Below are 10,281 nucleotides of genomic sequence, written 5' to 3'. Positions count from 1 at the left end.
TATTTATAAGGTGTGATGATATTTGGGAGTTTGTAAACTTACATATGCCTTTTTATATTATGATGGTTCTATAACTACAACTCTAGTTTAAACTCTTCATGAATGTATTAATAGACGTGCTAAAGCATGCAAAGCTTCATTTATTTAGCACATTTCATTCCAGGTGGAAGCACAATGTGCAGCACAAAGCGTGATGTGGATAGTATAAAGATAAAACATGTAAACACAATTAAAACAAGCACATAAAATAATACTGACCAGTAAAGAATAATACGATGTGAACAGAAAAAAACAAGGTTAGAGTAAGATAAGACTAATTAAGACTGACTGTAAACCAATAAAACAAAACAATAAGGCATGTGAGTTGGAACCATAAAAGAAGCGGCAATAAATTAATGAGTAAGAACACGAGTGAGGAGGGCAGCTAAAGGGGAGAATAATCAGCAGCTACTGGCTTAAACTCCAGCTTGTCAAATGAGAGAGCTCGTCTTTGTTATACATGCTATTAACTGAATATCATGTGGTTTTGGAGCGTTCGTTCGCTTCATTATTTTTCAAAAGAATGAGAAAAATTAAATAATGTTTACAACCTGCAGACCAGACGACTGAAAGGAGCGGCTAAGAGGGAAATGAATCAGTTCAAACAAAACTTCAGCTTGTCGGTGCTTTTCTTCGTCACGTGGGCCATCGTTCATTTGACTAACTAACATTTCACCTTGCGCTTGCTGCAATTTTTTTCCAGTTCATATCCACGTAGTTAATCAATGAATCCAGAAAATACCCAGCCAGTTAATCAGTAATGAAAGAACGATTAGTTTGTACCCTAATTCAAACAGTGGCCTTTAGTGGGCTTGTGGTAGATCCAGACAATAACAACTTTCATTGTCTGTTTCCCTCCACTGTGCGTCTCCTGCATCACGTCTGCGGTGACTCATAAAAGTATTGATGAAAGCTGAAGAAGAAGAAGAAGAAGTGTGTCTCACCGATCGCTGTGCACCTCGTGCATCGATTCTACAGTAACCGTGGCTAATGAGTGACAAGCCTCTCCTTCTGCTCTCTCCGCCGTCTCTCTGCTCTTCTTCGACCCATACTTTCACAGTCAACTGTTACCAAGTAACCGTGTATTTGACCACCCACATAGCAACAAGAGCTCCGAGGATGGCAATGCTATGTACCTGTGTGTGTGTGTGTGTGTGTGTGTGTGTGTGCTGCGCTCCAGGCTCTGGCTACAGGCAATGTGTGATCAGAATGGGTACTTGACTCGAAAACGCCACTGCCAAGTAGTCATAACAGCTTCCACGGCCCTATAGTGTAACAGCAGATTAACCACACACACATAAACATGGTAGAGGTCTGTGCTTCCCCTCTTTCCCCGTTTCTTCATCTGGTTTTGGCTCAGGAACACTTATACTCAGACACACAAGCACTCACGCACACACACACACACACTAATGGACTTACACAATAGTGCATCAGAGGCCATTTGCTGAATGAAAGGTGAGGAATAAGTAGACAGGCAAGGCTGTGCCCAGAGTTAATATCACCTGTCTTTCATCACGGAAACTCAGCTGCATATTCCTCACCCTGTCGACAGCAGCGAGCAAAAAAGCTCTGGAATAAGGCGGAGAGAGTCTTACGGAGGAGTTTGCGGTGTGCCTGAGGAAGCGAACCATCTTGGTGTCAGAGGCGGGGCAGACGAGGGCCATGTAGCGGTTTCTAAAGGTGCCGTATATCTTGAGGTGGAAGCCGGGCTTGGCGGTGGGGTTTCGGTGCTCTCGGAGGGCCTCCACTCCGTAAGCAGAAAGGTCAAAGTAGAGGCTGTGGGCTCGGATCTCAGGAGTGGGCACCTGAAGAGAAAGAAGAGCTGCTCGATCAAGCCACTCCAGATCATAAAATCACGTACACAATCTATCTGTTAACATACACACACCCTGAGATGCACGTGTGGAGAAAACACACAGCGCATCACCTGCGTACCGTCTCTGCCTGCAGGGCTGTTGTCACTCGAGTAGAGATTAAGAAGAGCTCAATTTTTATTCAGTGGTTCAATGTGACAGTTACACCCCATTTTCCCTCAAGCCAAAATTGATCAATTTTCCTTTCAGTGACATAAACCAGCCAAGAGGGATCAGACGGCATTTAGTGCAGCCGAGGGAAATACAGAGCAGCGACCGGGAGGCGATGGAGGGAACAGTAGGAATGGCCAGGTCATATCCTGGGAGGTAAATTCAATCACCACAGGAAACAGCCAGGGAGAGAAGGGGCCAATAAAAGGCAGCCACACAGCCACTAAAGAGAACGTGATATGAATGGTTATGGCGGCATAAAACAACAAGGGAGACGAGGGAGAGGTTCAGATATTAGTCAGATATTAGCCTGGAAGCTTTCCACCTCAACGTGTTTATTTCTTCCTCCAAATTAAGTCGCGGCGTTGTCAGCCGAGATAATCTATAATAAAATATAATATAATACAAAGAGCAACCTTTCGTCCACATGAGTCAGTCTCTATGAATCATGCAGTTATCAGCAGTGGCTAATGTGTGGTGATCTGCGCGGGGTCAGGAGTAGACGACTGCTGCAAATACCATTTGGCTGCATTCTGAACGTCTCCACCGCTGTAGAGCAGCAGGATATGACAGATTTCTTGTCCTCTTTTCTGCTTTTGCATCCCAACAGTATCTCATATAATACCACATCGTCAAAAGAAGAATACATTAAATGACTTTGACTGTTTTCTTATAAGCAGTTATTTAGCAGAAGTGTTCTATATTTAACTATTCAGCCATTTGTGAGTCCGTTGGTAACACCACTGAGTCATCGTTTAAGGCAGCATCTGCTTATATAATGAAGAGTAACCTTTGGCGCACCATGTGAAAAACCATGCAGCTGATGTTTTGATATCTTCATTCATATTCACCCAGAAGAGAGCACATTATGAGTCTGTCCAGGGATAATAAATCAAAAGCCACACTGTCACCTGCCTCCATCAGAACAGCAGCTGCTCTTATCAAATTCGAGGAGAAAATCAAAATAGAGCCAGTGTTGGTGTTGACGGGATCCCAACAGTCTGCTGAAATGTGCCTGTTTGTGTGACATTTCAGCTGCTGCTGGCGAGTCCGCATCAGAACGTGTTTATGAGGCCAAACCAACTCGCCAGTTTCATTCTTTGCACAAACAGCAACCTGTTGATTGTTGCCTCGGCGTGTGTCCATGCGTGTTTACGTGGGCACACGCAGATGGTGTGTGTGTGTGTGTGTGTGTTTCCTCACCTGTCTCTGATCTAATCTCTCTATGGTTGCGTTCGCTCCGTACGCATGGCAGGACTCCACGGTGTAGTCGGAGCTGATTCCCAACACGGAGCAGGAGTCACCGCACGACCCGTCGGCCACCACGATCACACGTGGCCAGTCGTTGTGTGGAATCCGCCGCAGGTAATCCTCTGTGAACTGAAACAACAAGAGGAAGCCAATAGTTCAGATTACAGCTTTACAAAGCTTGTAAATACAGTGTTTTTTTCACTTAAGAATTGTGTAAATAGTTACCTGGAAAATAGAGTTTAACAGCAGAACATTTAACCTCTTAAGACCTGGTGTCCACATGCATGGATATCACAGTTTGGGTTATAGTACCACAGTAGTTTTTTTTGTTGTTGTTTTAAAAAAAATATATACATGTATTATTATTATTATTATTATTATTATTATTATTATTATTAATTTATTTATTTTTTATATTTAAAAAAAATATTTAGATACATTTACATTGTAATATATTTTTTATTTTCTTTATATTTTTTATTTTTTATATATATATATGTTTTTTATTCCTCTTTCCTATTTGATCAGATCAAATAGGAAAGAGAAATAAAAAAAAAATGCATATCAAACAAGAGCTTGAGTCTTAAGAAGTTAAAAGGCTCCAAAAAAGATAATTACTACACATTGTCAAGTGTTTTTATGCAAATATGTGTCTCCTAGTAAGAGCTCTTATATTTTACTGGTGCTGCAACTAAAAGATAGTTTTATTATTGATTAATTTGCTATTTTTACTAATTGATTCATCATTTTATGTACAATATATATATGTATACAAAACAAAAAAATAGCTTTTCCTGAATCATGTAAGACAAAGAAAATCCTCACAAATGAGAAGCTGCAACAAGGTAATATTTGCATTTTAATTTTTTTTTAAAATAATTCTTAATGACTCAGGTGATTGGCAAAATAATAACCAATTACTGATTTTCTGCTGATTTACTAACGGGTGATTTGTTTAAACTCTTCAGGTGAAAACATAACAACTCTTACTTTTGGTTTTATTTTGTATAACTCTTACTGCTAATTCATCTGGACCTTTGCAAGACCAGTAGATCCCGTTTCTCCTCCCACTCCGCTTCCTATTCATCTAGGAAGCTGGAGGGTTATAATGCAATATACCAGTACAAACCATTTAAATGAGCTCCAGAGGCTGTGCTTGTCTTAGCAACAGCACAGCTCTCAGAGAGATTTATTAGCTCCTACGCCGATGTATGCTCCGCTGCCTCTCGGTAAAACACCAGCTACTTGCCTGTGCATAGGAGGAGAAAGAGCAGGCCAGAACGAGCTGAGGACAGACTGACAGGCTGAAAGGGAGAATAAAAGAGCCACGCTGCTGCTATAATGGCTCGAGATCTATGCCTAATCCATTTAGACTACAGAGAACAGGTGATTTGAAAGATCCCCTTTTTGCATTCTCAGACCTTTGAAGCATTGACAGGCTTGACGGGTAAAAGAAAAAAAAAATACATGTCATCAAATCCACTGTCCTGCCAGATCAAGAGGAATCGGGGGAACTTGGCAAGCGACTTTAAACCAAACTGAAATAGTTGCGATCAAAGAGCCTGCTGACCTTGTCTTCCATCTTCCAAAGGTTGGTGAGTCACAGGATAACAGAGAGGACAGCAGCTATTAGGACAGAAAAGCTGCTGGCTGGGGTCAGGGAGGAGGATCGGCTAAGACAGAGCGGGAGATTAAATTACATTTCCTACTGTTTGATGAGTTGGAAAGCAAAGACACATCTGAAATTAAATGAAAGCCCTGTCAAAACACGGACAGTGACACTGAACCTTAATAGAGCCGTGATAAAGTCCTGGCCTGCAGTTTCCAGCCATGACACAAATATTCACTGAGCATTTAATCATTGTTTGCCCACTCCGAGCACTGACAGCTTCGCTCTGAGAAACTATTCCGCGTTAGTAGGTTATTTCTTTGTGCTAAGTTGAAGTCTAGCTGGAGGGGGTGGGGGGAAGCACACAATGAGGCAACAGAGGGAACATTTGCTTTTATACCAACATGCAAAACATCTGGTATATACAGAATTGTGTTATAAAAAAATCTGGTGTCAGAATTCACATTTTGGTACTGTCAACAAAATCCTTTGTAGAAATCTGTAAATAAATCCTTTGGAATCCAAATGGGATTACATTTTATTTTGATGCTTTAATACGAGTTTGTTTACTATAATTCTGTCGTTTATTTTCCACTGGCCTACAAACTGCAGGAAGGAATTCTCCGCAGGTTTGAGGTCAGCTTACGTAAGAGGTTATTTCAACTGATGAGCCACTTTCCGCCTGATATTATACAATGTTGCGTGAGGAGAGGAGAGGCTTTGGGGAAATATTTCAGTCTGCTTTGAATGAGCAAACTGATGCACAGGATATATAAGGACGATGGCTCCCAAACAATCAACAGTTACCAATGGATACAATTTGAGGAAAAACATGTTCCCTGTGAGTTGTTGAGAGCCTGGACACACACACACACACACACACACACACACACACACACAAAAAGAAGTGAGCTACAGTATCAGCTTTGTTCACTCAAGAGCCTGAGGAGACTTGTGACTGGACATGGGGACAGACATCTCTGTCACCATCACTGCTGATAGCTATCAGACCCCTGCTGGAGTGGAGGCTTTTCTTTGACCGCCGTCACTTAGGGAGGATCAGGTTTTGACAGCTTATAAAGGTACAATCACTACACCATGAAGTGGGACTTGGAGTCTCCCTCCTCTCTCCATTCTACAAAGTCATCATTTTCAGATGAGTAGTGCATCAGAAGTGCCTTTACATAATTTAAACTGGAAATGTAAGTTGTGTAACATCGGATTTCTAGTCTATTTGTGAGATGACCACAGGAGGATTACTTCACCTGAAAACACTGAGGTGAGATATGTTGCATGCAGATGACTGATGATGGTGCAACCTGTCCTACCTTGGTGCCCAGCTGCACCTTCACATCCACCCTCTGCTTCTTCTGCTCCAGGATGCTCAGCAGGTACTCCTGAAACACGCCTATTCTGGTGAAGAAATGCTCGTCGTGCCAGCAGCCCTCCATGTTATCAAAGTCCACCCCGAGTCCCAGCAGAAACTTCACGCTGCGCGGGTCCAGGGCGATCTGCTGGGGTCGGCACAGCAGCGCGGTCCGGTACCTCTCATCCAGCACGGTCAGTTTCAGCACCTTCCCGGAGCGGACAGCGACCAGCGCGGCCGTCAGCCCCACGGGTCCCGAACCCACGATCAGCACCGAGATCCTGGCCCGCCACTGCCTGAAGCCGTCCAGGCTCACTTTGACCACGACGTACAGGGCCACGGCCACCAGGGTGCTCAGAGCGGTGTCATAGGCGAGGGCGCGATACTTTTCCTCCGCGTTCTCTCCGATGCCACCAACTCCGGCGTTTTCTGCCTGCAACGCGTCCATGCCGAGAGAGAGAGAGAGAGAGAGAGAGAGAGAGAGGAGGAGGAATTTCGTCAGTGTGTGCCAAGCCAGGCGGTGCCAGGAGCTGCGTCCTCCCTCGTTAATTAGCGGATCGTCCTCTCATTATCTTTGCATTCACGGTGAGAGAGAAGCAGGCGTTTGGATCCATGTACGCAGCCGGAGAGCAGCGGCGACTGGCCACATGCGTCCTCTCCGCTCAGTCGGCTGCAAGTTGAGTCGTCGCAACATCTCTCTCTCTCTCTCCCTCCCTCTCTCTCTCTCTCTCTCTCTCTCTCTCTCTAGCCTGGAGGAGTCAGGTGTGTGTGTGTGTGCGCGTGTGTGTGTGTGTCCACCCACAGCGCGTCAGCACCAAATGAGCAGTTTTGGTGCGTATCAGCATTTTACGCATAAATGTTTGCAAATCAGTCATTTGCCAGGACTTCACAGGATCACTGGCATGTGATTCCCCTCTCCTGAAGTTCAGTACATGCTCAGCAGTAAACTGCAGAGGCAGGACAGTGTGCTTTGGTTTTACTCTGTGAGAAAGTATTGATTTACTGTTGCTAAAACAAGAGGGATCGATTCTCTCTCCCTCACAGAGAGAGAGAGAGAGCCAGTAAACTTAACCTACTGTATAACCCCAAAGAAGTGACTCAGACAGATGTCCCCCTCTGATGTTTTCCAGCACTGATGTTGCACTCAGGGTTAGAAGACACATGCTATCAAATCAAAGTTATCAAATCAGTTGGTCTAAAGTTTCTGGCAAACATGAACATCCACAGATAAGATGAGAGGAGATGCTGCTGATTGTAGAACGCTCCTGTATCCCTGTGTGCCATGTATTTCCATTTATTTCCATTTAATTATCAATTAAAGGGCCATGTTTATCTGTAACTGCATCTGTTGTTGTGTGCCTCCAATTACAGCTTTTCTTTTCCTCGTCTCTCACCTCCTCTGTGAACTAAAGGAAGCAGCGGCCATGAAGACATTTCACCATGGCGATGGCCCTTCAGAGGAGAGGCCGGTTCACATGAAAAGATGTGGCGCTGCTGATGAAAATGTATTAAAGCGACACACTGAGAAAAACAGAGCTGAGATGAGGATGCAGACTCTTTGCTCTTTTCGTTTCTGTTTTATATGAAGAGTTCATTTGCAAAAACAGATAACTCCATCCTCACAAACCTTCAGAAAACCAACTTTTCCATCGTCTACCTGAGACAATATCAATCAAATCTGAGTTATCTCTATTTTTGTCATTTCTACTGAGTCAAATCCACTTAACTTCAGTTTGATTGATATCATCTCAAGCAAACAACAAAAAAAAGAAAATAAGTTGTCTGAAAACCTACAAAAGCTCTTCATATTTAGTTTCGATTCAGCACGCTTTATAGGCATGTTAGTGGGTTAACGTTACTGCCGAAGCATCAGTGATGGTGTGATTAAAAAAAGAGGTGAGGATATTAAAAAGAAATAAAAACACAGTTCATTAGGTGAAATAAAAAGTGAATAAAAGGATTAAAAAAAACATAACATGCATGCCATATGTATAATAGGCTATGTGAAGATATTTGTCATATTCTGTGATTTTTTATAATTCTGTGTCCTTCAGCTTGTAACATGCAGCCACATATAGTGCATCTAAATATGCTGCATGTGTCTCTTCTAAGAGTCTTTTGCTTTTTATTGTCATGTGTAAAGTTCAGGATCAACAAGTGCAACTTCTTAAAGTGTAACTGTCCCATATTAGTGTTTTTTGGTAACATTTTAGGAGAGCATGCACCTTGTTTCTTCTTCGCCTGTCGTGCACTGACCATCGACTCTTCTGCAAGTAGGCACAACTTCTTCTGTTCTTCTTTTCTCTACAGCAAGACTCACTCAGAATGTGTCTCTGCTTTGTATCTCTGAAAGAAAAGAGACATATCTGCCAATTTATACTCTTGGTTTAGGGCCAGACAGCAGCGAAGATTGTCGACCCAATATTCCAGATCACTGTATGGACAAGAGACCACAGCAGACCAGGGCTCCCTTCACCTAAACCACATTAACTAATAACAAACAAAAAGATTGATGGATAGATTAATATTTGCTAACAGCATTTGGCGACACGTTCTCTCATCGAAACCCTGCATCACTTTTCTTTTCTGTGCCGCCGCCGCCCCCTCCTGAGTGACTCTAATGCGTCACATTCATCACATGCTTTAGCTTTTTAACTAATGCTCTGACCTTTAAGCCCCATTTGAGCCCTGCTAATAAAATGAACACTTTGAAGGTGGTGATGACATCCATTTACCTAAGTGACTCCTCCAGATAGAAGCCAAAGCCCTTTTTTTTTTTTTTCGGTAGACTGACAACTCGTTTGGAATATTTGTCTCTGACCACGAAAAGAATGGCGTGTAAATGTATAAATCCATTCGCATTGTCAAGGATCCAGGGAGAAAGTAAAAGGGGAGGAAAGACAAACAGCGAGAGAGAGAGAGAGAGACATATTGGTGTGACACACTATACCTCCACCGGTAATTGGTTTCCACCTCTACTCAGGTGCCTGGCAACGATCATGCTGTCCAGCCAGTCCAGATGAAAAGAGAAATGAAGCTCTAATTACAGTTAAAACCGGCAAGTTGGCAGGCAACAACAGACAAAGCATTTCCAGGGACACGAGTGGAGAGTGTTCACCTGGAAATGAAAGGATGGGATGAAATATTCTTTAATGATGCACTGATGATCACCAGATGGAGGCAAACTGTGATCTTTAAGTTCATGCTGAATTCGGTAATAAAGATGCACCTTTGAACACACTGCATGCATTAAACATCTGTGGACGGATTTCTTTTTTTAACCTACAACGAGATTAGTTGTAGAGTATCTCATCTTGCTTAAGTACCCCATGACATAGTGTGCCATGAAATAATAAACTGGAAAACAATTAAGCATCTAAACAACATTTCTTGCTTTGATTTCCACATTGGCATGCTAATGTATGCAGTTACACGGGGGTGATGGAGATAATCCCACCATGAAGACTCGGGGATTTGAATGTGTTAATGGCGCTGAGTGGATCCCTCACACGTCCCGCGCTCACAACAGCCCTGTGCCTGAACAAAAGGAGCTCAGAGAGCAGTTTCTTTTTTGTTTTATCGGCTTTCCCACATCTTGCGGACAGTAATGGGGCCGTGCACGGCTCTGAGGTCATTAGACAAAAAAAAAAACAACTTGGTCCCCCCACGTAATGAATACAAACCCTCATTGTTGTCAGGGAGTTCAGGCAGTAGTAAATAAATCAGCATAGGGAGAATGGGATGAGGCCACCTATTAGTTTGCATCCTTTTCAAACTTATCTGAAAGGTTTGGACAGACTGGAATGACGTGAAGACAGTCAGATGCATCCCAGCATCGTGTTTGGATGCCACAAGGAAAAAGATTGTCAGAGAAAGTTACTCCGAAAGTCCAACATGTACTCGTTCAGTGATTCTTTAGACATGATTGCAAACTTGTAAAACCCACATAAATGCTCATTGTTGCTACATCCACACACGCCTCTAAACTC

The sequence above is a fragment of the Stegastes partitus genome, unplaced genomic scaffold, assembly GCF_000690725.1.
Source record: "Stegastes partitus isolate 25-593 unplaced genomic scaffold, Stegastes_partitus-1.0.2 Scaffold773, whole genome shotgun sequence".
Lineage (NCBI taxonomy): Eukaryota > Metazoa > Chordata > Actinopteri > Pomacentridae > Stegastes > Stegastes partitus.
Note: the sequence above shows the minus strand (reverse complement) of the source record.